This window comes from Phyllostomus discolor, chromosome 11 (genome assembly GCF_004126475.2).
Source record: "Phyllostomus discolor isolate MPI-MPIP mPhyDis1 chromosome 11, mPhyDis1.pri.v3, whole genome shotgun sequence".
In the NCBI taxonomy this organism is placed as follows: domain Eukaryota; kingdom Metazoa; phylum Chordata; class Mammalia; order Chiroptera; family Phyllostomidae; genus Phyllostomus; species Phyllostomus discolor.
In genome coordinates, this window is record NC_040913.2 from 41158410 (window position 1) to 41185048 (window position 26639).

Consider the following 26639-nt stretch of genomic DNA (forward strand, 5'->3'; position numbering starts at 1 on the left):
AGAAAGAGAAAAAAAATTAGAAACCTATTTGAAAAATAATGAAAGAAAACGTCCCTAATTTGGTGAAGGAAATAGACATGGAAGTCCAGGAAGCACACAGAATCCCAAATAAAATGGGTACAAAGAGCCCCACTCCAAGATATATCATCATTAAAATGCCAAAAGTTAATAATAAAGGGAGAATCTTAAAAGCAGTAAGAGAAAAACAGTTTGTTACCCACAGGAGTTCCATAAGACTATCAGCTGGTTTCTCAAAAGAAACTTTGCAGGCTAGAAGTGATTGGCAAGAAATTAAAAGTCATGAAAAGCAGCTACAGCCAAGATTGCTCTATTCAGCAAAGCTATCATTTAGAATCAAAAGGCAGATAAAGAGCTTCCTAGATAAGAAAAAAACTAAAGAAGTTCATCATGCCCAAATAATTGTTATATGAAGTGTTCAAAGCACTTATTTAAGAAAAAGAAAATCAAAACTATGAATAAAATGGTAATAAGTATATATATATCAACAATTGAATCTAAAAAACAAACTAAGCAAACAAGAACAGAGACAGAATCATGGCTACAGGGAGCATTCTGATGGTTGCCAGATGGGAAGGGGTTTTGGGGGAATTGGTGAGGGGATTAAGAAGTACAAATGGGTAGTTACAAAATAGCCATAGGGATATAAAGTACATTATATGAAATGGAGTAGCCAAAGAACTTATAAATATGATCCATGGACATGAACAATTGTGAGGGGATTTCCTGAAGGAGTGGAGGGTATTGGATAGAAGAGAGTAAAGGGAAAAATTGGGACAACTGTAATAGCATAATTAATAAAATATAATTTTAAAAGATAAAGAGAATTTAGAAGTTATCTAATTTCCTCCCCAACACACGCTAGTGAAATATTTTCTCCATCAAAATCAGGGCAATGATTTTCAGGGGGAGAAAGAAAACCCACACCTGCTCTTCACCACAAAGCTGTATCAGAATGACCTGAGGAGCCATTCAAACCACACATCTTCCTTTCAGAACTGCTGGAATATTGTTCTAGCACCTACTAGTCATGTGTGACTCCCCACTCTTAGAAACAACTATATAGAGAAATATGACTGAGAACCTCTGTACAATTTCCTGTAGGCATTGGCTTTTTGTCCATTTGAGTTGCTTGATATGTAATTTTTTATCAGTTGGCAGAGTGTAAGGAAAAGGAAAACCATCAGACAGATCTTTGAAACCAAATTATTGCCTTTCTGACAGATACCACTGTGCTGCCTATAAGTACTTTTCCTATTAAGTTTTTGCAAGTGTAAGGGTTATAGTAAATAACCTTTCATCTGCAAAAGCTTTTCAAGGAACAAATAGGAGTAATGCAAAGTAATCCTGTGATAAGTTTAAAGAGAGATTGTATCACCTGAATTTAAAGTAACAGAATAGAAGGAAAGGTAGAAAACCATATACAATTGCTTTCTGGGAGTATCCTTCTTTCTAATACATAATACTTATGCAAACTTTCACATTACTGTAAATAATTAAGTCTACTTGTTTTGGAAAAGTATATGAGATAGATATGAAAAATATATTTAAGGCAACAAAAAAAATCTAATGTTAAGCAACTATACCTCAAGACATTTAGGAAGGTTTTGATACCAAGTTTAATGGATAATTCATTTTTCAATTTCTTATTTTGCATTTTTCTTTTTATCCTGGGCTAGATAAGGCAAGTAGGTAATTTTTTTGGTATATGATGGTAACTAATTGTAAGGTGGTATTTACATTTTTAAGGTTCAACTAAGCTTCTTTTATTCAGTAAAAACCACATTTCCAAAAGTTATGAAACCTCATAATATTGCACATAAAAAAAAAACACGAAGACTGGGAGAATGCTGGAGTTTGCACTGGTTTGAAATAAACCATACATATCTTATCAGTCAGAAAACCCTGGATCACAACCAAACTGTAACAGATGAATACAAAGGAACACAGAGCATGTGAGGGACTCTTGCTGGGAAAAAATTTTAAATCATGAAGTAGTTTTCTAAGAATTGAAAAATAGAAAACACTTCATTATTGGCAGTACACATCCTTGATTAGGCAAATCTGTGTGTCAATCAACCAGAATATATAATAGAATAATTTAAGTTCATTCTTTCACAATCCACAAATATAATCATTTTCACATGGAAACTTGGCAATGTCACACCTCATTTTTCAGCAGACTTTAGAACAGCGTGAAGTCTTAAAGTGTTTTGGGGTCATCTTTCCAAGGGGAATCCCAGTACCTTTCCACTCTTCTCTCCTTACAGATGGTTATCACATACAATTAAAGCTAAACTGCACTTGTCAAAACAAGATAACAAATCCTACTTTCTGGTGCAATAGCCCTAGATTTCTTTTTAATTATCCTTTGTCACCTGCTCACAAAGTTTGCCACTTAAAACATTTGCAATGCAACCCCAATACTTATTAGTTTGAGTTATTGCTCTAATTATAACTTTCAAACTTTAACAAATAATTAGTCCTTAACAGATTTATATGATGTTTAGTCAAGCAGTAACAAATTATCAGAAATAAAAATTTGAAGATGTTACAGTTTTTTGACTTTCTGTTTTGAAGATCTTTATTATAATAAAATAAAACCAATATCTAATTTGGAATTTACAGTGTTCATGGGAAGAATATAGAAGCATGTATGCACCAGTATACTGAACGAGTGCTCTTTTCCAATACACCTGTAGGGTGCATTAGACCCACAAATCTCAGTGACTTAACACAACAAAGTTTACTCCTCAGTCATGCTAATGCCTGATGTAAGGTAATAGTGGTATCCAAATGCAGGTCTGACAGCCTGCCACTATGAAAGCCAATACTCAAGAGGCAGGTGCTGATGTAAAGGAAAGTGGTTTATTCAGATGCTTGTCATCTGGAAGATGGGGAATTCTTGTCTCAAAGACCATCTCCACATCTCAGTGCAGGCAGAGGTTTTTATAAGGAGGGATATGGGAATCAGAACAAAGAGATCAAGGGAGGAGGTTGAAAAGTTCTCTACATGCAGACGAGCACAGTCCATTCTGATAAGGCAAGTGACAGGCAGGTGTGCGTCATCCTGGTTTAGTCATCCTGGATTCATGTCACACTGACTTTACATTATCATGGCTCCACGGTCAAAGGTCAGAAAATCTCCCAGAGCTGGGGTACCTAAAGGTGGGAATCTGTATCTTTTGAAGTTAGTTCCTAGAATTCTTATACACTTCATCTACAGGCCACATATTAGAGTCAACACTTACAGAAACAACATCAAAAGAATGGTTAGGGTGAGTTACACTTTTCCAATTTCTTACTGTTACAGTGGGAGTTCTGTCCTGTGTTGTCAGAGACCCAAGTGATAAAAGGAAGCATCTCAAATCTTGATTCCAAAACAAAAAAGGGAAGCTCCGCATATCATTTCTGTTCACATTTCATTGGCAAAAGAAAGTCACATAGCCAAGCCCACCCACAAAGGCAGAATGTGGGAGTGCAGTGCTACCATGCCCCTGGAAGGGGAAGAACCAGAATATTCATGAATGGTTCTAGTGACTACCGAATCCAAGCATCTTAGATGGCTAAGTGAATGGTGAAGGGCAGGCTCTTTCACAATCCCAGGAGGAAACTTGAAGCTCATAAGATGATCTTTTATTCTGTATGTACCTCTCCACTACTAGGAGGATAGTTTTTATAAAATGTTCAGTATTCCATATATAGAAAAACCAAAAGCACCTATAACAAAAGCAAATAAATGAATCATAAAGGAAAATCCTATATTTCAAGAAGAATCATAGATATCTAGTGTCCACTTTGGGTTTCCTACTTACATATCCATCCATGAACAGCCAAGATAAGCAACAGAGGTGGGTTTTCACCCTGCCAGTTCTGCGTGGAAGCTGACAGCAACCAGCGATGTAGTCTGGGAGACATGAGACCTAAGGTGGTTTCACCATGATGTTCACAAGCAGGCCTGACCATTTGAAACAGCCATTCTGGTGCAATTGTTTTTTCCAGGCAGATGGAGACAGCTATTTTGACACAATCACTTTGACACAGTCTTGTCAATATAGTATTCTTATATTGTAGACATGGATGTAACACACATTCCCAGACTTCCTGAGCTTCACCCTACCACAAAGCTATGCTCTAGAACATAACAAAATGAAAACACTCTCTGCTTGTTTGTTATTTTTATCACATAACAATTTGTACAGTATTACCATTGACTTTCATTTTATTCCTGGATATCTCTATGCTTTTAAGGTTCACTCTTCCCTGTGTTTGTTACCACATTTAAACACTATCAGTCCTTCTCAATCCATCTCAGGACCTGTGCTTCCTTCACTGTTGTTGTCTAGGCTTAACATTTATAGTCATTGAAAATGATCTGTAATAAATTTTTTATCTGTAAATCCCTGTTTTGCCACATAGGAAGTTTGGTAAGTTATTAACAATAATTGGTACTCATGAAGAACTGAAGCAAAGATTGACAAAATAATTTCACAATTAATCCACGGGAAATTGAGAACTACTCTTCTCAGGTATTTGAGGAGAGTTTTGTCTTTTCATCCTCCTTCCACACTCAAGATATTTCTATCACTTCTAACATGTTGCAATGGCCATCTGATCCTTCTTTTGTACTTTTTGTGTCCTTTGTCTCTTTCAGATTAGACTCTATAGATTCCATTCACAAGTTTCCAAATGTCTGCCCTGCACAATTGATGGACACCTTCAGCTAGGAGATCATTTGTTATCATTAATCATTAGCTTATGATGAAGTGACTTAAGATGACATGGAAAAAATGGAGTTTGACAGTGTCCTTGATCCTTTATATATATATGTGTGTCTAAAGATTATATATAGGAATATAATAGATGAATAGATACATAGAATCTTCCAACCAATTTTAAATTGGATGAAACTGCTCAATTTCATTGTCTTCTAAGACTTTACATGTACATTTCAGTTGGAAATAAAAATACACCATATTTTTTAAAAAAGATATTGCATATAGGGTGATGATCAGAGGCCTCTGAGATATACATTTCAAAATATCACCTAATAATAAACAAGAGTTAAAAATAAGAAAAATATTAGCAATGGGACAAAGTCAAGAAATGAAATACATACTGCCTTAATGCACATAATTCATTAAGTATATAAGTGAGTTCAACAGTTTTGTTCTTTCTTGTACATTAGAATATCTCTAAGTGAAAATTTCTGCTTCAAAATGTGGTCTACATTTTCTGACTAAGAATATCTATCTGAATATCTTTGGTCTAGCCTCGATGTGTTTAAGTGTTTGGGGGATTATTAAGAAATGACACACACCCTTAATGACATCTCATCAGTTGAAGAAGGGGGCAAGTGCCCCACAAGGTGGAGAGTACCTAGGCCATGAGGGTGGTTCTTGGACTGCAGAGAGAAAAGAAAATATAACAGACTTAGGCCAGTGTTCTAGAGGTTCACCACCTTAAAAAAATTATACCTTGTCTTACATATAATTATTCTTTGGAGATAGGACTTGGTTTGATTTACAAAAAAATTGAAAGCTGAGTCTACCAGGCAAGTTTAGGTGTGACTTCCTCCAAGTTCATTTTCTGAGCACATGAAATTTCATCTGCAAATATAAAATTAATGCAGAACACATTCTGGGCTGAGTTGCATGCATGTGTTGAAGTGCCAACAGGTCTGGCCAAAGATAGAACGGCTGCCTGGGATTGCAGGCACTGATGGGCTGGAGACATCTCAGCCTCCAAGGTTAGTTGACTAAAAACTGGTTGGCAGGAAAAAAAGTCTGATCCTTATCCTGTGCCTCCAGTAGAAATGTTCTGTTTCCTCAGTTGTCAGTGGGCAGCCTGCCAGATGAAGATTCTGTTCTTCAAAGGGGATATGAACAATTAACATGCCAAATAACTGCCTCACTGTGCCGGCCTAAACAGAATGCTTTACTCTGCTAAGTAGATACCTGGGAGTTAACATTTCAATTGCATTGCCAGGTTTGATACTTTCTACCAGTATTCTCGTTTGTCCTTGCCTGAAATGCCTATTTAATCAGTATATGTTGCATAAGGAAAGGGTGACCTATAGTAAGAAGAAGTGTCAAAAATGGTTCTACAAGTAGGCTTTCTGTCTATGGATACAAAAATGCACTGCACAATTAGGATTGTGTGGTCATGACCTGTGAAGGACAGAGTGTAATATGAAAGTATGCTGAAGCCTACCACTTGTATCAAGCATGTGCCTCCTTGAGACATCTATAAATAAAGTTGTTCTAAACATACTGGTTCTAAGTAATTTTGTAAACTAGGTTCATGTTTTATTTCCAATGATCTCTTCCTTCCCTAAATCCTCTTTGTCTATTAGCTTCTAATTTTGTGGCTTCCTGCACCAGTGGGGTACCTGGTGCCTCCTGATGCACTACCCCTCCATCACAGCAGAAATCTGCTCGGATACCTTGACATAGCCAATAAGCTTATTCTGAATGTCTAGTCTTCCCTAAGCAATGGGAACACAAAGTGCTGACACTCTCTAGTTGCCTATACTCTAGGGAGGGTGACAGAAATGTAGAGGACCCTGACTCTCAACAGTTACAACCCATAATAATCAGTTTTGAAATGAAGGAAGCCCAGGTTGCAATGGGAAATACATGAGGCCTCAGTACCCAGACTATTTGGAAGGCTTTCTGGAACAACTGGACGAGTCTTAGAGGAAAAATAGGTGCTATCTAAACAAAAATGGGACATGATCATGTGCACAGTTGCAGAAATGAAAACGGAGATTGGCCATCAAGTGTGTAACCCCTCCCAAGGTAAGGAGGCTCACCCAAAGCCAGGCAGAGCCACCTAGAGTCCAGGCCCTGGATTCTGGCCTGGAGTTCTGGGCTTCACACACTACAGACAGACCAGACACCTAGACCTGACCTCAGTCACTCAGAGGTCCAAGCAGGTTATTTGTCCTTCTGGGGAAGTCTCAATCTCTCCATATTCTACTCCACTGGTTAAGTTAAAACTAAGTCCACTATTTACAGTCATTTGAATTATTTGAAATAACAGCATATCAGAAATAGAAAAATGCATAATGATAAACATTCCAGAGTACTGTGCCCATTCCATCATACACAGAGAGATGGCACTAGTGAGAGGTAAAACGAGCTTTCTGAGTCCTGGCCAGCTTGTCACACCTCAGAACATGCAACCATCTTTCTTCTCTGAGGTTGCCAAGATCATATGCTTGGCAGCTGCTCACTGTCTGACTACAAAATCCTCACTCTAGACTTTATGATGGCAATAGAGGAAGTAGATATGTGCTTTAAGGAACATGTTTTTGTCTTACTTTTCAGGAATTAACCTACATAATACTCATAATTTTTAAAGAATATATATAATTTTATATATATATATATATATAAAATTTTCCCATTTTAGAAATTAAAAAAAACCTGATTCTGATGCATATGAAGTTGGAGAGCCACCAAGCTAGACAAACCGGTAGCTGTGAAGGTTCAGGGATAGATGTTTAGGGAGGGAGGAAAAAGATGTGCAAAGGTATGGAGGTAGAGAGAAACATGCCCACACAGTCAGGAAATGAGCAGAAGCCCTCGTGTGAGTGAGTCCAGAGAGGCAGGAGAGCCAATTCAGCTGAGGCTGGGGAGGCAGGCAGGAGCCAAGCCAGTGAAGGCATCAGGAAGTGAAGGATGCAAACTTTATGCCAGCAGCAATGGGAAGCCACAGCAGGTTTCTAAGCTGGAGTGGAACACAACCAAGTTTACATTGTGCAAAGGTGACTCTAGCTACAGTGTGGAGCATGGATTAAATGAATATGAAGAGACCAGTCAAGACACTGTTGCTGCTAGTGCGGTGAGAGGTGATGGTGGCCAGAACCAGGCTGTGGCAGTGAAGAACTAAAAAGAGCTTTTTAGGGGACAAAACATTCAGTCCATCCTCCACACAGCAACAAGATGCGAAAGCTAAATCAAATCATATAATCCTTGACTTGTCACTCTTCAAAGGCTCCCAGTACCATTGGTATGAAATCCAGAATCCTTTCCAAAAGGACTGGCTTCCAGGGCCTCTCCTCACTCTCTCCTCTCTAGCCCCAGTTTCTCCCTTTGTTCTAATCTCAGGATGGTTCATATGCCGGTACATCTGTCTGAAGCGCTCTTCTGGTAACTTTTGCATGGAGGGCTTCTCCATGTTTTTGAGCCTCAGCTTAAATGTCCCCTTCTCAGTGTGGACTTCCTGGACCACCAGTGGAAGTAGGCACCCACACTATTATTTACCTCGACACCTCACATGTCCCTCTTCCAAACCTTAGAGTAATTTGTCATTCTTTGTTTTTGATTTATTTTCTTTTATCTTGTTGTGAAGCATGTAAGATCCATGAAATCAGGAACCCTATCTTATTGATCCAGCACAGTGCCTGCCTGGCATATAGTAACCCTCAATAAATACCTACCACATTAACAAATACATCTAGGGAAGTTCCAAGTGTTAGACAGGCACAGTAGGCTGGGTGGAAGTGATCTCTTCTAAGAACCAGCTTATGTGAAAGATAATCATATTTTAGATGCAGAACCTACATGTCAGCCTCATCTACATTTTTTCTTTCTTCTTTCATTATTTCCCTGAGATTTTTTTCAGGAGGGAGCAAGATCAGAGAGAGCCATTGGCCTACAAAGTCCCAAACAATGTATACAGTTTGCCAAACTGTCTTTTTCCAGTGTTATTTGTTATACCCATATTTTGCTTCAATTTCTTAAAAGTTTCCAGGACAACGAAAAGACTACCATATTTAACCAGGTGACCAAAATAGCAAAAGGCCAAATTTATCTGCATTTTTATTATTGAGGAGATTTTTAGGTTACTAAGGAATAATACCTTCTTCTAATATATATATGGTTTTAATTAGTATCATATCCTGTCACATTCTGGAGCACTTCTATTTGTAACCTCACTTCCAATGAGTAATCTTTATCATTCTCCATGGAAGCCAAGGTTTAGAAACTATATAATCCCTATATTTTAATTCGGGAAATTGAAGCAGAGAGAGATTACCTTTGCCAAAAAAAAGAGTGGTTTTATGGCTGAGTTGGTTTCAAATTCAGAGTGTATTCCAGCCTTTCAACACTCTCCTAATGAACTGTTTACTATTTTCATTTGTTTGCTTACGTGCATATTTAGCAAGCCACCAGCACCATATAAGATCAGTATCCAAGCTACAAAGGCTTTTCAAATTGTTAACACCAGACATAGTTCAGACTTTAAGTACCAGGAAGCAACTGGGAACAGCTGCTTTCGAATCAGACATAAATCTAAGCAATGCTCCAATATAGCAAGAGGGGGAAAACGACCTTGTCTCATTAAATAGCTAACAGGAGAATGTATCTGATAGTAAAATCTTGGCAGAACATAAAATACCTGTTTACTGCCAAATTCTAGTCACACAACATTAAGGTTACCCATTTAAGCACAGAGCACCAGCTTCTCGTCATATATAAGGAGCCTCCCTTGTGAACCTTAGTTGCCTTTAGAGTGAGTAGAAACACTATTGCCAAGATAACCAGGGTCCGACCTTACAAGGATTTGCAGATAAAAATTAATCCCTTGAATGGTGCCCAGAAGCAAATCAGTGACTAATGGAGACTAGCAAGCAAAGGCATAACTAACCTCTTGGCGCCTGTAGCAGCCAAAGCTTTTGAATAATTTTCCAGGGGAGCTCCTTAGCAGAGCACATAGACAAAATCCCATCTGAGTGTTAGAAGCAGGACCTATATAGGCATGGTCTGTTTATTTTTCCTGTATCCTTTGTCATGGCCCTCTTCCAATTACTGGATGTGAGTCTCTCGAGTTTGTTACCGGGTGATCAACTCCTACCCAGTGAAAAAGTGTATATATATATATTTTTTTTTTACCTTTACACAGCTGAAATGTAATTTTAAGAAAAAAATCCCAGGGAAAAAAATACCCCATGGGATATTTTTAATCAAGAAAGCACAACATTTCCCATATAAATGTTGCATAGGGGCTGCCATAAAAATTACCCATTAAGTAAATATTCCAAAATCAAATCTAATAAAGCTGGATAGAAAAATCCATTCTTCTGCTTTGGAATAGAATGTATAATAAAGCAAGAGAAATGTTAGTACAGCATTAAACTCTACAAGCCTAGTGTAATCCAGGGTATTCATAGAAAAGCAGAGAGTAATAAATAGGGAAAAAAGGGTGACAGCACTCTAACTGGGCCCCAATTAATAGATCTACCTTCAAAGAAAAGAAAAAAGAAAAGCAATTCAGTTAGAGACATATGTGGATGGAACAATTATTCATGGCTAATTACTTTTTAAAAGATGATGACAATGGGTTAGTTTTCCATGTTATTGATGAAGGAAAACCTTTGGGGAAATCATTTGCAAAGGTTAGCAAGGATATGAATTACTCTCCAGTATGTTGGAAGGCAAAGAAGAGGGAAGAATCAGTAAAATACTAATATAGTCTACTGAAGGTCATCGAGACAACTGAGCTGATACTATAAATTACCATTTTCTAAAATCCAAACCTGTCATCAATATGCTTCATGATTAATTATTTCCTAGAAAAGATGATTTGTTACAAAATGTTCAGTAATTCACCAGACAAATGGCTTTAAATAATGTTACTGGCTAGTACATTGTAAAAGGCAAGATTAGATGTAGTTGTTCTACCAAAAAATTAAGAACACTTTTTAAACAATTACTATCTATTTTGTAAAAATATACTATTTTAATGTATGTTCCTGGGTTTAGCCTTAGAAAACTCTGTGGTATGCAAAGTTTACCCAGGAAAACAAAAAACCTTGATGGTTTTCACAGGCAGTATGAACATAGGTTAATTATAGATTATAGCCTAGAGCTGTGATTGAAGATCATGTACATGTGTAAGAAATGAAAATACGATAACATAGTTGGTCCATTCATTTTCATCATCAAAAAAAAAGGTGCCTGTAAATAACAGGAGGAGATATATATTAAATAAAACCTTTCCCCTGGGTGTGTGAAGCAAGAGCTGTTTACCATACACCAGGATTTTCTGCAGCCCCTATATAAACTTTATAAGGCCATGAGCTCCCACCTACAGGATGGGGCTCCTCTCAGAACCATTAACACTGGCTGATATGTAGACACACTTTGAACAGAAAATGTGTTCGTTTGCTCTTTTTAAAGCATGGTGAACAAAACAGAGACCATTTAGTCATCCCAGTCTTTGATACTGAAACTTGAATCAATTACTGGTGCAACAGGGTTAATTGGCATTTGGACAGGAATTTATTTATCCTGACTTGCTAAAGTCACAGCTGAAAATTCTACTTTGAGGGACATGTTCTCAGGCATTTTGGTACTGTCCTCTGTCTGGTCTGCCTCTGTTTGCTCCCCATTACTCCAGGTTGACTGACCTGTCCACTGCCCTTCCACTCAACCCCAACACTCTGCAATGTTTGGCTGTGCCAATCCCTCTACCTACAGTACTCTCCCCCATGCTTCTCTCCCTTCTAGATACCTTGCACACCTATACATATCTCCACCCCATTGGTACCATAGCTTATTCATACCTCACATATCAGGCACATCCCAGAAAACCTTCTCTGACACAGCAGCCCACAGTGAGCTCACCATCTTCTGGCAGTTTATACTGTCAGAACTGACAACCTTACTACTTCATGTGATTAATTGTCTTTAATAGTTACATTAGTCATAAACTGCTTGAAAGAAGGCTGGTGTGTAAAGCATCTTTGTGTCCTTGAAAATCATAGCATCATATCTTCTTTATAGTAGATGTTTAACCAATGTTTTGACTCATAAATGGGGGGAGTTTAAATGGCACTAAATATTTCAACCAATTCTATGTAGGCAAATTTGCCTATAAGAAGATGGCATTCATATAGGCAAACTAGATGAATGTTAGTTAATCATAACACATATACCAGAATCCTGCATCATGATGTTGCCAGATAATAGGTTTAATCTTAATTAAGTGAATAATATAAAAAAAAGATGTAGAAAACAATTTCCATCATCTCAGTTAAAGATTGTCTTCATTAGGGTAATTATTTTCAGTTTGCAAATGTGATAAAAAATGGTAACTACAAGTGAATTTTCCTCTGTTCATATTTAAGAATTTTCATTCCTTGTTTTTTAGGAAAGTTGTTAGAAAGAGAAGTTGAAGACAGAAGATGAATAAAGTCTTTCAATGAAAGAAACTGCAATGAAACCCTCTTGCTTTCTTTTCAAAAACACATCTAGAAATGGAAAGAATAAAAATGAAGAAACAAAAGGAGGAGGTGTCAGATTCTAATATTCCCAAACATAAATATAGACTATTAATGAAACAACTAACTCCAATTGCTAAGTCTCAGCAAACATTTCAGGAAACATCCATTAGCTTCATCTCTTCTTGAATACATGATTGTTACCATCTTTTTCCCATCCTAACAGAATCAAGGAATTAATAAGATTACATTGTTGTAGCCAGAAAGATTCCCAAAATTGACATTGTGTTGTTAACTCCATAAGAGAATTCACCATGTCTGTTTTTAATACATATTATAAACACTTCCAACACCTTCTATAAAAATTCCATATTAGTTGGGTAAAAGCATTGGTTTTTCAAGCCTTAATGGAAATATTAAGAAGTGTTGGGGCTGCCTCTTCTGAACAAAGAAATGATTCCTCTGATTATTCTTTCTAAAGAATATTTTAAAATTATGAATGCATTGTAGCATGTGTATTTTAACTCAACTTGACCATCTCTGTGGGTATCTAGAGGGCTCTTAAAAATACAATAAAACTTGAACTAAATTCCACAAAAACTCAGATAAGAGAAAATTACCTATCTCTGAATCCTATTTGGAGAGTGTTTTAGAGAGATCGAAAAAGGACATTGATGGATTCTTACAGACAAAAGTTTAAGAAGTAATAATATCTGAGCTGGATGGGGAAAAAGAAACAAGAAGATGCTGAAGTGCTCCCAGTGTATTCTGCTGATGCTTTAAGTTCTATACAGTAGTAATTGGAATGGGATTTCATTACAAGAAGTTTTTACCCACTCATGCCAACTGCATCCTTATAAGAGTGATGGAGAGTAAGTGTACCTGTTAGGGCCATTATCATCATGGTCTCCAGGGAAACAGCCCAAGGAAGTTATCAAAACTGTAAAAGTGGAGGAGGGAAGAATGAGACACTGCCAATAAGCTCAACACTCCAAAATACTTGATGCTTTAAAATAAATAACAAACTCATATAATTCTGATTAAATGATCATGAGGGGGGAAGCTTTATTTTTTTATTTCAAAGGTTTTAGTACTAAACACAAACCACTTCCCTTGAAAAATATTCATATTCCTTATTTCTTCAAAGAACATAGAGCCTCAATTGGGTTGTCAATACCCTATAGGGTTGTGAATTTTAAGGTGTATGTAAAGTTAAAACTAGCAGTAAACACAAATAGTTCATCTATCCTAAGATCTCTAAGCGCAGTAATTATTTACGCCTCTTTCCTGGTTCCATTTTAGTTTCCAAAGGTATGTGGCTAAATCATACATAGACAAGATATTTTAGATAAATCTACTATATATGAGGGCAAAATCCCCATCCCCAATCTCTACCCCTGGGTGGACAATTTTCCTTCTTGTCCAGAGCTGTTTGGGGCTCTTATTGCAATGTGATAAATAATTTAAGCACAAAGTGATAAAACATGGCTATAGCTGGTAGATTTTTTTCTAGCCTTCTTAGCTCTCAATCTAATTTAATCTGAGTCAGTCTCCTGCTTGATGGTCTCTGATTAGTGAGGAAAGAGAGAGCTCTCTACATCTATGCTACTGAAGTCAAGAGATTGCATGGGAAGGACAGCAGACCTGAGCCTACATTCTTCAGATCCAGCATTTTCCAACATCTGCTACGTTGTCCTTAGGGTTCACGAAATTGGCAAGTTTAAGTAATTCCAGATCTAGTTACAGATGATTAATTGCACCTGATTGGTACTTCCTAACTTGATTTTCTAAGGTAAGGAAATCATGCATAATAAACACTAGCAGAGCCACAAGACTATGGAGAGAAAAAAGACGGAGCAGGGGGCAGTAATATCCTGCCCCCTGCTCCAAATCATAGGTGGTTCTGAGTATTTATTACAGAACCTGTACAATTTGAGATGTGCTGCAGTAGAGACCATTAGATCCAGTTAGGCTGACACTCGGATCTTCTGTGAGGGGTGAGGAAGGCAGAGACCCTCTTGCCTCCCAGAAGATAGAGAACCCGGTCGCAGGAGGAGGATGAGGGAGAATGCGAACAGGTCTTCACATCCCTGGAATTCTCTGAGCCCAGAGCTCATTGCTTCTCCATTTTTCCAAAGAATTCCTCCACTTCAAATACCCATGTTCTTGGATGCTACCCTCAGCCCATTCTCTTCTCTACTCACTTTCCTCTGTGAAAGTCTAGACCTTTGGCTGCAACTACCAGGGAGGATTCAGTTTTCGTGAGGGCAAAATTTTATACAGTTAAGAAAAAGAATACAAAATTACAAATTTGGTATAAAAGTAAATGTTTATAAGAATAAGAAGAGAAAACATGGCACATTAATGGATAGGTCACAGCTGGTCCTAGATGTCAACCACCAGCGCCCCCCCACCGTCAAAGGACCTGAGTCTGCTGCTGTCACTGAGAATACACTGAGACTCACATCCATTTCCATTTTCACATAATTGTGCTTTGGAAAAGTATCTCTTTCACAAATAAGGAGCTTGGTTAATTCAGAGATTCCACTCATGCATATGAGTCTTTTGTGCAATATTTCTTTAAGTTTTGCATATTCTGGTTGATGACTAAAGGAGAAAATGAACAAAGTTATAGCTGCTACTATAACTGAAAAAATATTTAAAAAATAAAAATCCTTTTGGAAAATCTTCAGTTTCTTTTTTCCAAGGAGATTTTGTTTGTTTGTTTTACACACATTTCTTAACCACAACCATACATAAGAAACAATTTTTACTTTAATAGCCCACCACTATCTTTAAAATGCACACAGATTTGCAAGATAAACAAATTATAGACTACAAATTACTCTCAGTAGTTAAAATTCAATTGTGTTGATGAAATTCTGGTGCAGTCTGGTTTTTTTTTTTGAAATCCTGGTTGCTGGCTTACTCACTAATTTGGTAATTTGCAATAGGTTTCCCAGTCATTAGTGCAAATTAGCAAGGTTTAGCTATAATATGAATATTAATATCTTCATTTAGAACCTTTTCACATGACTTCTCTTGGTTTCTAAGGACAAACTGTTATTTTTCTTAACTTTGGAGGCTATATGAAGTACATAAGTACAATGTTTATAAAAGACATTTGATAACCAATACATTATTTTTTATCTTCTATGAAAAAAATGTCATCAACTTCAATAATAGTGTATTTCAAAAGCCCCAAAGACTGGCAGACAGCCCCATGCACATAACACGCTATGTTAAAGGAATACTGGTCTTGGCTAGGGAGGATTTTCCAGCCCAGTCTGGGCAACAACCACCCAATCACATGTCTCGCCTGCATCTAAGCTGCCAATGGCGGATTACATGCATCTCATTTTCTAGTTCTAAGCCATCCACTCAGCACCCTGCACAGTCACCAGGGCTGTGTTTCTTCAGCTTCATGACCTCTGGGGCACACTAGAGAAATGTTGCCTTCTGTCCAGGACTCTTTTTAGACCCTTTACTATCTTCCAAAGTTGTCACTGTGGCACTCGCTTTCATAATTCTCCCTGACAACCAGTGCTCCTCAGTGCCTGATTTCCCCATGGTTACGGTAAGTGCATGCTGGAGACTGCCATGGAAGGGACATGGGATTTTTCCTGTGAGTACATCAAACTGCCAGTGTACTAGTGCCTTAGGACAATCTGCTCAGCCCTGGTACCTCGTGTGCTACCTTACCCTACTCAGGTCTTGGAGAATTCCAAAGCTTTCTTCCCCTCTCTCTCCTAAACAAGGCATTATTTAAATTTAACATGTCATCAATAGGCTTGGAGACAAGAATGGTCATATGAAACAATATCCTCATGAAAAAGAAAGATATGTTTACTGGTTGAGACCAAAACAACAGGATGGATAGTGGGATGAGAAATCAGAGTTCTTTGTTTTTCTGAATGATATCACCTCCCACTAATAGTTCTACTATTTCTCACAAAGCTGTAGTAAGCACTAACAAGTAAAATATCAATATGTAAAATACCTAATCCAGAGCCTGGTGTGTAATCAGGCCTGACTAGACAGTGATGTTATTATTGTAATTAAAATCATTATTTAAACAGCATGTGTCTGAACATCCACCCAAGTTCTTGCTGGCACCCTGGGGTTAATTACCAGTGAAATAGTCATTGACACAGTTTGGGCTCCAAGTCCAAGAGAATTCTGACCAGAAACAGCCTGGTCTATAATGAGCCAGAGGCAGAAGCCAATGACAGTTTACTGGTCCTTTCAGAAGAGGCAAGACCCCAAAATCAAGATGATCACTCAATAATGAATTCAGCAGGCCAGGCACAGATTTTAGGGCCAAGATTTCAGAGGCGAGGTGGAACCGGGGTCACAAGAAGAACAGGCGGAGTGCAGGCATGAGCCACCCTAGACCTCATACACAGATGCAAATTTCTAGCTCATTTCTCTGAGCTAAAGTAATGTGATGCTTGGGAAGGTGAAGTAGGTACAAAGGGTCTGAAAGAGGACAGAGAGCACAGGATATAAGAAATAAAACTGTTTTCAGCCCATTTGAGCTATTTTTAAAAGGCTGCACAAATGCTATTCTAATAGTACCACCTGTGGAAAACACCTGTGTTCAAAGCCAGTCTGCCTGAAACACCACGGTTTTTGAGCAGCAGTTCCATTTCCTGAAAATCAAGCACCTGCTACCCAGAGTCACACTCCCTGCTGCACATAGGTAGCCATCAGATCCAACAGCTGTGGCCACTTGAACTATGTGGCACAGTGACCCTGTGGGGGCAGCGCATCCCTTTGAATCACCTTGGTGGCTCTTTCCAGTGGCAATAAATCTGTCAGCATCATTTATTGGGCACTTGTCCTCAAGGGAGTTCTGGGAACCAACGGGCAGTTCTTTCCAGGAAAGAACGAGATGTCATCTCCTCCACACAAAAGTGTCTGTACCACCCTCTCACAGACCTAAAGGCCCTCTCCCCACCCAATCCCTTTCCGTTAAACTTCACAACTCTCTGCAGCCATCATCCTGGTGCAGCTGTAAATTTTTAATACTTTATTATAACATACTTCTTTTTAAACTCCTTATGCCTGTTCTTGGAATTCACTGAACCCTTTCCCCTCAAGTTAACACACATTTTCTGCTGGTCAATGTGTACCCACTTCAAAACTTCATTTCCAGTGGAGTGTTTAAGAGCTTCGTCTAGAGAAGAAAAAAAAGGAAAAAGAGAGAAGTGAAAATGTGAGCCTCGTGGAGAGGGAAAATCAGAACAGACTGCAATGAAGCTAAACTGTCTATTCGTTTGAATCAAATGCTATAAATTTCTAAGCATAATGTTTGACAGTAAACTGTCATCAAAGCAACAGACTCATTATAAAAATGCTAAGGGTATATAAATCTCATTGACTGCTTATCGTTAACTGTGTGGGGTGCTGATAGGAAATGCCTGGTTATAATTTAAATTTCACTAATAAGGTCCATTTTAGAGTATAGCTGTCAAATCTATTACTCACCTTTCTCCAGTTTTATAGTTGTTCTGGACAGCACTGAAATTGAATGTTAAAAGTGCAGTTTCCAGCATTATCTTTTGCTTTAATATCTCATCCCTGCACATTGAGGCATGTCTCACCTACAACCAGAACAGCCAGATTGTTTTTCACAAAGCAAACCCCCACCTTCCAAAAAGAGACAGAAAAACACTTCTTAAAAAAGGAAAGATACAAAAGAAATGATCATTTGCCCACTTTCAAAACTTAGAAGGAAGAACACAGTTCAAATATTGTTAATTGCAATTATTCTATCCTAACATGTTACCAGCATTAATGATTAATGATGTTCCCTTATGTTTTGTGGGGTTTAGCTTGTTTGTTTGCTTAGTTTTTGTAGGGATGAAGAAACTTGCCATTAAGCTACCACAGCATGGCAAGTGCAAGACTAGGCATGTCTCCTTAGATTGTCCCATTTATATTTCAGCTGGTATTCAGGGAACTCCAAACAGCTTCCCCAAATATTAGGCCATGCCCACATGATCTCACAACTCAGAGAAAAAAAACGTTGTTGGTCCTTACAGATGCTGTCTAAGGCATGGAGCATGGCCAAGGAAAAGATTATTACAAATTCCAAAACAAAGCAACACATGGTTTAACCTCCACCACATATACTTTAGGGCCCATATTCTTAATATGCTAAGCACTAAAAAGTCTCAGTAAACTTTGAGAGAAAATGTATTTTTGGAATGTAATAAATTGCATGATTTATCATATCTCCAATGTACCAGTTCTCACTTCACTGGAGGCTTCTAGGATATCAAGGAATAGAAAGAAGCTTCTGGAATGTGTCAAGCTGATATGTTAGGCAAGAATAAAAACTGAAGGCCACTGTGAGAACTGAGCTTCACCAATACTTTAGAGCAATGAAGAATAGGTTCATAGTAATCAAATCACATGTGTCTTGGGACAGAATCAGTTCTGAAATAATAAGTCCATATTTGAAAGGTATAAGAGCTCTGGCAGGTGTGGCTCACTTGGTTGGAGCAATGTCTATAAACCAAAGGAGTATAGGTTCAAATCCCTGTCAGGGCACATGGTTGCCCACAGGGCCTAGGTTGTGGGTTTATTCCCCAGGTGTGGCAGGTACAAGAGGCAGCTGGTCAAAGTTTTTCTCTCTCATCAATGTTGCTCTCCCCCCCTTTCTCTAAAATCAATAAGCATGTCCTCAAGTGAGGATAAAAAATAAAAATTAATAAAAAACAAAGTTCTCTCTAGAAAGAAAAGAAAAGAAATGTATAAGACACAGGTGGCAAACACAAGGCCTGCGGGCCAAATCCAGCCCTCCACCTTGTTTTACACAGCCCAGGACTTTGTTTCTACCCAGTGACAGCACCAAGTTCCTTGCCCCTAGTTGAGGAGTAGTTACATTTATACAGTCGTAAAACTACATTCAGCTCTTTGAAGGCAACCGAGAGGCTGATGTGGCCCCCCAGTAAAAATGAGTTTGACTTCCCTGGATAAGATAAAGCCCACAGGGCAATGAGTTGCTATTCCCAGTCAGCTGATTCTGCTGATAAATGCTTCCTCTTTCTTGGCCATACCTTCTGTGTATTTATTTGTATTTTTTATTATTTATTTATTTATATACTCAACCAAGGACAATTTTTCATTACTTTTAGAGAGACCAGGAAGGAAAGAGGGAGACAGAAACATTGATGCAAAAGAGAAGCATGAATTGGTTGCCTTCTGCATGGGCTTGAATTAGGGATCATACCTGCCCAGACCAGGGATTGGGGATCAACGTGCACCCTAGGTATGTGCCCCTACAGGGAATCGAACTCACAAACCTTGAGTTATGGGATGATGCTACAACCAACTCAGCCACACTGGCCAGGGCCCTCTGAGTATTTTAAAGCAGCACTATTTCCAAGCTATCCCTGATAGAAAGGATTGTTTCTGAATAAGAGAAACCACTGAATTATAGCACCACTACCCAGCAGCACCATTCTCATAGCCTGCGCTTTTAGAACTTCTTATATTTCTAATAACTAATGCCGTCATTTGGAGGCCAAGCTGGAACTGCGTTTAACTGAATTCTGCTACCATGTATCTGGGTTCCCAATCCCCCAACTCGACTATTCATTGCAAAATCAACACATTAGATTATAGATAAATTACTTGTTAGGGTTATTGATGCATAATGTTAGTTCCCTATCATCATTTCCTTCTGAACTTTGTTATAGCTGTCCAAAACTTTCCCCTTAGGCTACAGATCTTTAACCAGAAATTTAAGGACTTCTACCAGATAGCCATCTAGCATTTTCTCTGGTCTTTGGAGGGTCCTTCTCAACCCTGAAAATTTGGCCTAACTGCTCTGCTTCCATTCTATTCGGCCGTCCAGCACTCAGCCATCTCTCTTCTGGGTGTGCTGTGAACCCTTCCCTACCCTGCCCGTTAGTCTTCCTCCCACCTTTCAGTGAGCTGAAAACAGCACTAATGCATTTGGCCAATTTGAATAAAATCCTGCCTTAAACATCACTAGATTTTTAACCCAGGAGGGAGTCACTTTCAATCTCTTAGCCTATTTCCTTGTTAGAAGTATGGACATGTGAATCTGATCCCGTATACCCCTTCTGAATTATGTTGAATAGTCCACAGCTACCAAAGTGATAATCTCAGCTCTTTTCCACTCACATTCGACATATTCTCAGGGGTACACATAGCTTTTTTATTCAATCAGGGAAGGTTGGAGCCAGACTGTTCGAAATGTATAATTGCTGTTCTCCCCACTGCCATTTGTCACAAACTCTGCCTTGATTTTTTAAAAAGCTCTTGAACACTATAAAAGCTAAATTCCTTTGCTCGGCACCCAAGGCCTTTTGTGAGCTGCCTGACCCTGACTCAATAGGTCCACCCAGCCCGCAGCCTCCCAGCAACACCCCCCTCCACACACACATACACAAACACACTTTAATCCCAGCAGTAGGCTTTTGCCTGCAGTCCTTGGTACATTTTTCCCCTCCTGCAGTGCTCTTTTGTTTGTTTGTTTAACTTCTAATCATCCTTCAAGTCTCAATTCAAATTCCATTCCCACCAGGAAAGCTTCCCTGACACCCCCAGGCAAACTGTAATTCTCCTACACCCATGCTGTCTCTACAGTTTAAACACTCCCTTACAGCATTTGTCATTGTGTTTATTTGCAAGTCTGGCAGCTCCTTAGAAGTTAAACTCCTTTAGGAACTGTGTCTCTTGATCTCATCTCCACAATATGCACCGTAGCCAGCACACTGTAGCTGCTCAATAAATGTTAGAAGAATAATTGAATGTTATCAATCTCTTCTACAAAACCTCTCTAAAAACTTCCAACAGAATGAACTATTGTTCAATTTTGTGGCTATGTAAATAAGATATTTGTCGCACACATTCTTCTGGCACTATGTCTATAATGAGGGCTGAATAATGATTTGCTCAAATCATCCTATGCCAAATGCAACTTCCTGAGGAATCTTAGGAAAAGTGACCACTTAGGAAAAGTTCACATGCCTCTTACAGAGCTGCAGAAGATCAAACTGTGCAACCATCTAATTCACATTCACTGGAGTAACCTACTCCACAAAAATGGAACAGAGGAAACAGAGGGAAAAAAGCCCTGGGAATTAATGAGCTTCACATGGGGAAAAACTCTGGCATTTACTGTCTGGCCACATTCTTAATTGTAGCCAGGTATTTCAGGAAGGTGACAAAGAAAGCACACACCACAAATCCATCTCCATGGTTGGAAAAAGAACTCAGTGCCTAGGTGTCAGGGATGCAGGAGTAATATGATCTTGTTCACTGAAGCAAATATGTATATAAACTGTACAATTAAATGGCTACAGATGATCTAAGCTAGCCAACAATATAGTCAGACTCAAATCCAGATGTGACAAGCAATGCAAATAGAAGACTCCCTTTCTCCTAACTTGAGCTCACTTCCATATTGTTGTAAACTGGTAATATAGTGTGCAGTGCTACTACAAATGCTGAGATCACAATAGTCTCCCAAAATACACCCGAATCTCCAGACATGCTAAGCAAAGAAAAGCAATTTTTATTTTTTGCTGATAAATGATTTAATCAAACCTAACCGATGAGGCAATTTATTTGGGGGACATTTTGTTGTTCAGATCACAGGGTCAGTAATTTTCTTTGGTGCAGACACATCATAGTGTAACTGAGTAAGCATTGGGGGATGAGGTGGTGAGGAGGCATGACATAGATTTTCTGCAAAAGGTAGTGCAATATGTTCTACTTAGAAAATATTTTATATTTCAAAAATGCTGTAAGAGAAGAGAGGCATCAGGATTGGTAGTTTTCCTGTGGTTTTGCAGAAAGCAAATAAAACATCAAGGCAACATCATGTTTCTTAAAAAAAAACCCAAAAAATCAAAGTAATAAAGTAATAAAGGTGGATGTTCAATTTCAATACAGCTTTAAAAATTCAACTCATCCTATATATGGTCTGAGGCCAACTTGGGCAAATGTCAGTAAAAGTAATGATCAGGTAGTCAGACTACTATTGTGTAATTTGTACAGTTCAATTCTGTAAACGATGATCCCCAGCTACATCTCAGGAAGACACACACTGCTTTTTGCAGCCTCCAGTGCTACATCACAGCCAAGAGCTTCCAACGTGTGCAGCTGTGCATCACGCACTGGCAGACGGGTGTTATGTTTCTGCACAGGTCTGCTTTATATGCTTGAGAGCAGACACTTCTAGAATTATACCAACTATAACTTTTAGAAAAAAAAAAATACTCAGCCTGTGCTCACATAACATTGCTATGGGATAATGGCAGTCACACTGGCAAAGCACTGATGGCTTTCAAATTATTCTCATATACACTATCCTTTTGAATCTCCAACAACCCTGGGATGCATATAGTAAAAGAACTACATCATTTTTACAGATGAAGACACCGAGATTCTGGGAGGTTAAAGAGTTGGCCCAAAGTCAACGAGCTTTGAGGAATCTAAGATTCCAGGTCTCCTAATTCCCAGTTCAGGACTCATGCCACTCCTCACCGCTGCCAGGAGAGGGAGCTCTGCAGACGCTCTGGCACAGGGGTTTGGATTTCTGCTCCACCAGTCACTTCACAGGGCTTCTATAAGGATATTGCTAAGTCCTCTAGATCCTCATTTTACAGAAAGCTGGTCTGATCTTAGAGAGCCTCAGCTCACACTTACCTTTTGTCATTTTTCCATATGCCTGCACTCCATGGAGGTGCTGAAGGCTGTGGAACCACGTAGGACAGGAGTCCTAGGCAGATGAGCTCCAAGGCATGAGATTTCTAAGATGAACAACAGTCCCAGTGCACACTGCTAGCATGGGACTTAGGAGGGTTTCCCAGCACATAAGAGTCTCAGGCATGAAAGCAGGAATGAGGGCTCTTTCAGGAAGTGGCACTTTAAGTACCCAGGATAGGCATACCAGGGCAGTTGGTCATCCTAGTTTTCAAAATTTTAATGAGTATCAGAAATAAGGACTTAACTCACCAAACATGTTTAGAATGTTCTGCACTTCTATTTCCAGTTTGTCTATCAATAAAAATTCATCATGGGTTCACACGAAATGAGTCCAATTGTGAAAGATCCAATGTGGGCAAAATTGAAACTGAACTGACCCTTCATGGAGCCTCTATTTTACTTTCATTCACGTACTTCTTACCATAAGCTTAGTATTAGAGAGTTAAGTAAGCAAGATCTAGAATAGATAGGCAAGCAGAGAAGCATGTTTGCTTTGGTGTGAAAAGGACACAGGAGGCTGTGGAAAGAGAGAGAAATGGCTTGCAGCCCCTGTGTGTTTTGGGAGAAGGGAGGAGGAAGTGGACATTCAAGAAAGGAATTTTGAGCAAGACACATTTACATGATAGAACTTATTAACGTATACAGAGGGAAAGTCATGGGGCTTAAGCTGGGCTGGAAGAGGACACTTTGGCCAAAGAGCAAGAGGAACAAAGGCCAGGAGGCAAGTCAAAGCATGGTACATTCCCAGGCCAAGAAATCAACAGAGAAGCGTCAGGAGCTGACAATATAGAGGTGAACATGGAGGACTCTGCACGGCACTCTAGAGAATGGAGGCTTCATCCTGTATGTAACTGGGAGCCTGAAGAGTCTTAAGCAAGACAAAGACATAATTACACACACTTTAGAAAGACATTCTGGCTTCAATGTGGAGAATAGATTTTTGGAAGGAAAAGACAAGACTGTAATCTAGGAAGACTGGAACAGTTCCTATAAACTAAATGAGGGTGGCCTATGCCAAGATAGTGGCAGGAAAGATGGGGAGAAGTGGATGGATTTTTTAAAGATTTTATTTATTTATTTTTAGAGGGAAGAAAAGGGAGAGAGAAAGAGGAGAGACATATCACACCCCAACTGGGAACTGAACCTGCAACCCAGGCATAAGCCCTGACCAAAATCAAACCAGCAACATTTTGCTTTGTGGAACAAGACCCAATCCACTGAGCCATACCAGTCAAGACAAAAAGTGGACAGATTTTAAAGATATGAAGGTCATAGAAAAACAAAATGTAAAGATTAGTTTAAAGTAGCTTATAAGGTAAAGGAAGCAATCTAGGATGCCACTGTATATAACACATCTGTGTATTCATGATGAATTTGTATTTCTGAATTTCTCATCCCAAAAGGAGTTGTGTGCCATCCACATAAATTTTAAATTTTGCCTAAGCAATAAATATTAATTTATCACTATTTTACCCCCCACTTATTTATCCCCATAGCTTGAGATTCTGTGGTCATTCCCAGCTATGGGAAATGAAAATAGCCAGGCAATATGTGGTTACATGTGTAGGTCAACAGTGCCTGGTATAGCTGGATTCACAGCCAAAATAATGTATCCTTATCCATTTATTCATCAACCAGTATTTATTGAGGTCATCTCACTGCCCGTGGATGGTCTAGACACTGAGGGGAAAAGATGACAGAAGCCGAATCCTTGCCCTCAAGAAAATCATATCACAAGGGTGGAGACAGATGATGAAAAGGCAACTACAGTACAATGTGACCAGTGCTAGAATACAGGGAAACACAGAGTGATGTGGGAGCACATAGGGGGAGCAACTGACACAGCCTATGGAAGAATGTTGGTCCATGAAAACTTCTGAAACAGATGATGCCCGTTGTCTTTCTATAAACCTCTCTAAGAGTCTGTTATGGATTTCTAGCTTACCCATCTCCCTCTCCCAGTGAGTTCTTTATAAGAAAGACTGTGTCTTACTTGTCACAAACCTTGTACAATAGGTACTTAAGGGCAATGAGTGGATGGATGGATAGATGATGAAATGAATGAAGGGATAAATTGATACTGACCTGACCTCAAAGGATTGAGGAAGAATGGCCATCAATCCATGAAAATCACCAGGCAAATAGTACTTTATGGTGAAAGGGGATTTATTGAAAAGGTACTGGATTTAATGGGCCATTGGTTCAATTTTGTTGTATAGAGTTTAACCCTTATCAGTTCATTCTGGTTGTTAAGTATTTATTGAGCCAGATTTCCTCTGTACTTAAGCTACTCCCTGGGAGAAGGTTAGACACTTCTAGAAACTGCATTAACTTCCTCAAGCCACTAGGGTACTATTCAGCGAATTACTTTTCGGTAATTAAGATGCTGCAATACAAAAACACAATGTGCTGAGAAATGGAGAGCTAATCTCTCTGCCTGCCTTCTCCAGCTGACTATTTCTGATGACTGAAGAGATAGGGTGCAAATATGTGGGGATTATACAATGATAGTCAGTCCTGGTTTCATCCAAGAACCTACAGTATTTATTCTCTTCCTAAAGCCCATGAATTTTTCACATAAGAGAACAAAGATTAGCAGGATCAAGTGACTAAAGTACTTAATGTCTCTAATCCTCATTCCTGCACAAATTCACTCTGTGGTTTTGTACTTATCTCCTTCAAATTCTTTACCTTCTTTGCCCCTCTCTGTGAGGCTGTAGGATGATAACAGCAGTTGTTGGCTCTGGAAAACCTTTATTTCTCATCTTATTTTCTTTTAATATTAAAAAAATAGTGCTAGGTATGAATGGCTGCCTGTCTTTTTTCACGCCCATATACATGCCTGGAATGTAGTCAAAGAAAAATGGCCTGCCCTTTCCCCCCACCACCTCTTTCCTTTGAAGCCAATGATATTCACTTTCCATTTTCAAACATCTTGTGCTTCTAGTTTGCATCTTTAATTACCCAGAGTACTGGCCTTGTATTATATGACTTACAACATGCAGTTTTACCCTTAGTTCATTTAAGCAAAATCATTCCTGGTTTGAGCCAAGACATATTCAATATACAATTACCTGGTGGGTCAGGGCTGTGCCGTTTTATCATTTTTACTGGCATTTTCTCCATTACTGCTAAGTACCAAGCAGTATAAGCTGTCAGAGCCACATGGCTGGCCTGGAACTTAATTTTCCTAAATTGCACAATTCTTCAGAAGCAGCTTACCCCCCAAGCATAGTTTCCTTGACAAGGGGCAAATAGGGTTAAACTTCAAACTGAGTTATAGAGAGCTTAGCAAGAGCAATGGTGGGAGGAAGCAATTAAGCAGAAGTTGGGTATGCAGGCTGCATGAGACAATACAGAATCTTATATCAAAAGTGGCTGCTCAAAAGCCTTTGAGTAGCAAGAGGTCTTACTATACGATGTGCTGGAGTAAAACGAAGCAGGTAGGGCAAGAGGAAGAAAAGCTTACTGTACAGCCACTGCATCAAAGACAGTATACTAAACATTTTATATGCATTAATTCTGATAATAACCTGTTAAGGTAGATATTCTTGTTCCTATTTTACAGATGAAAACCAGGTAGACTAGTTAGTGGACTGACGAAGATACACAGCTAGTAAGTGAGGCATTCTCACTC

At 38.8% G+C, this 26639-nt stretch overlaps 1 long non-coding RNA gene across 1 annotated transcript in view; it reads right to left on the reverse strand.

Moving 5' to 3' along the window:
* Positions 1-23118, reverse strand: part of LOC118497342 — a 51795-nt gene extending 28677 nt beyond the window's left edge. Inside the window, exons 1-2 of the long non-coding RNA XR_004899869.1 lie at positions 22943-23118; positions 13133-13190 (exon numbers count right to left, since the gene is read on the reverse strand). This is a non-coding gene — a long non-coding RNA (uncharacterized LOC118497342). The remainder of the gene's footprint in view (positions 1-13132; positions 13191-22942) is intronic.
* Positions 23119-26639: the final 3521 nt, after the last annotated feature.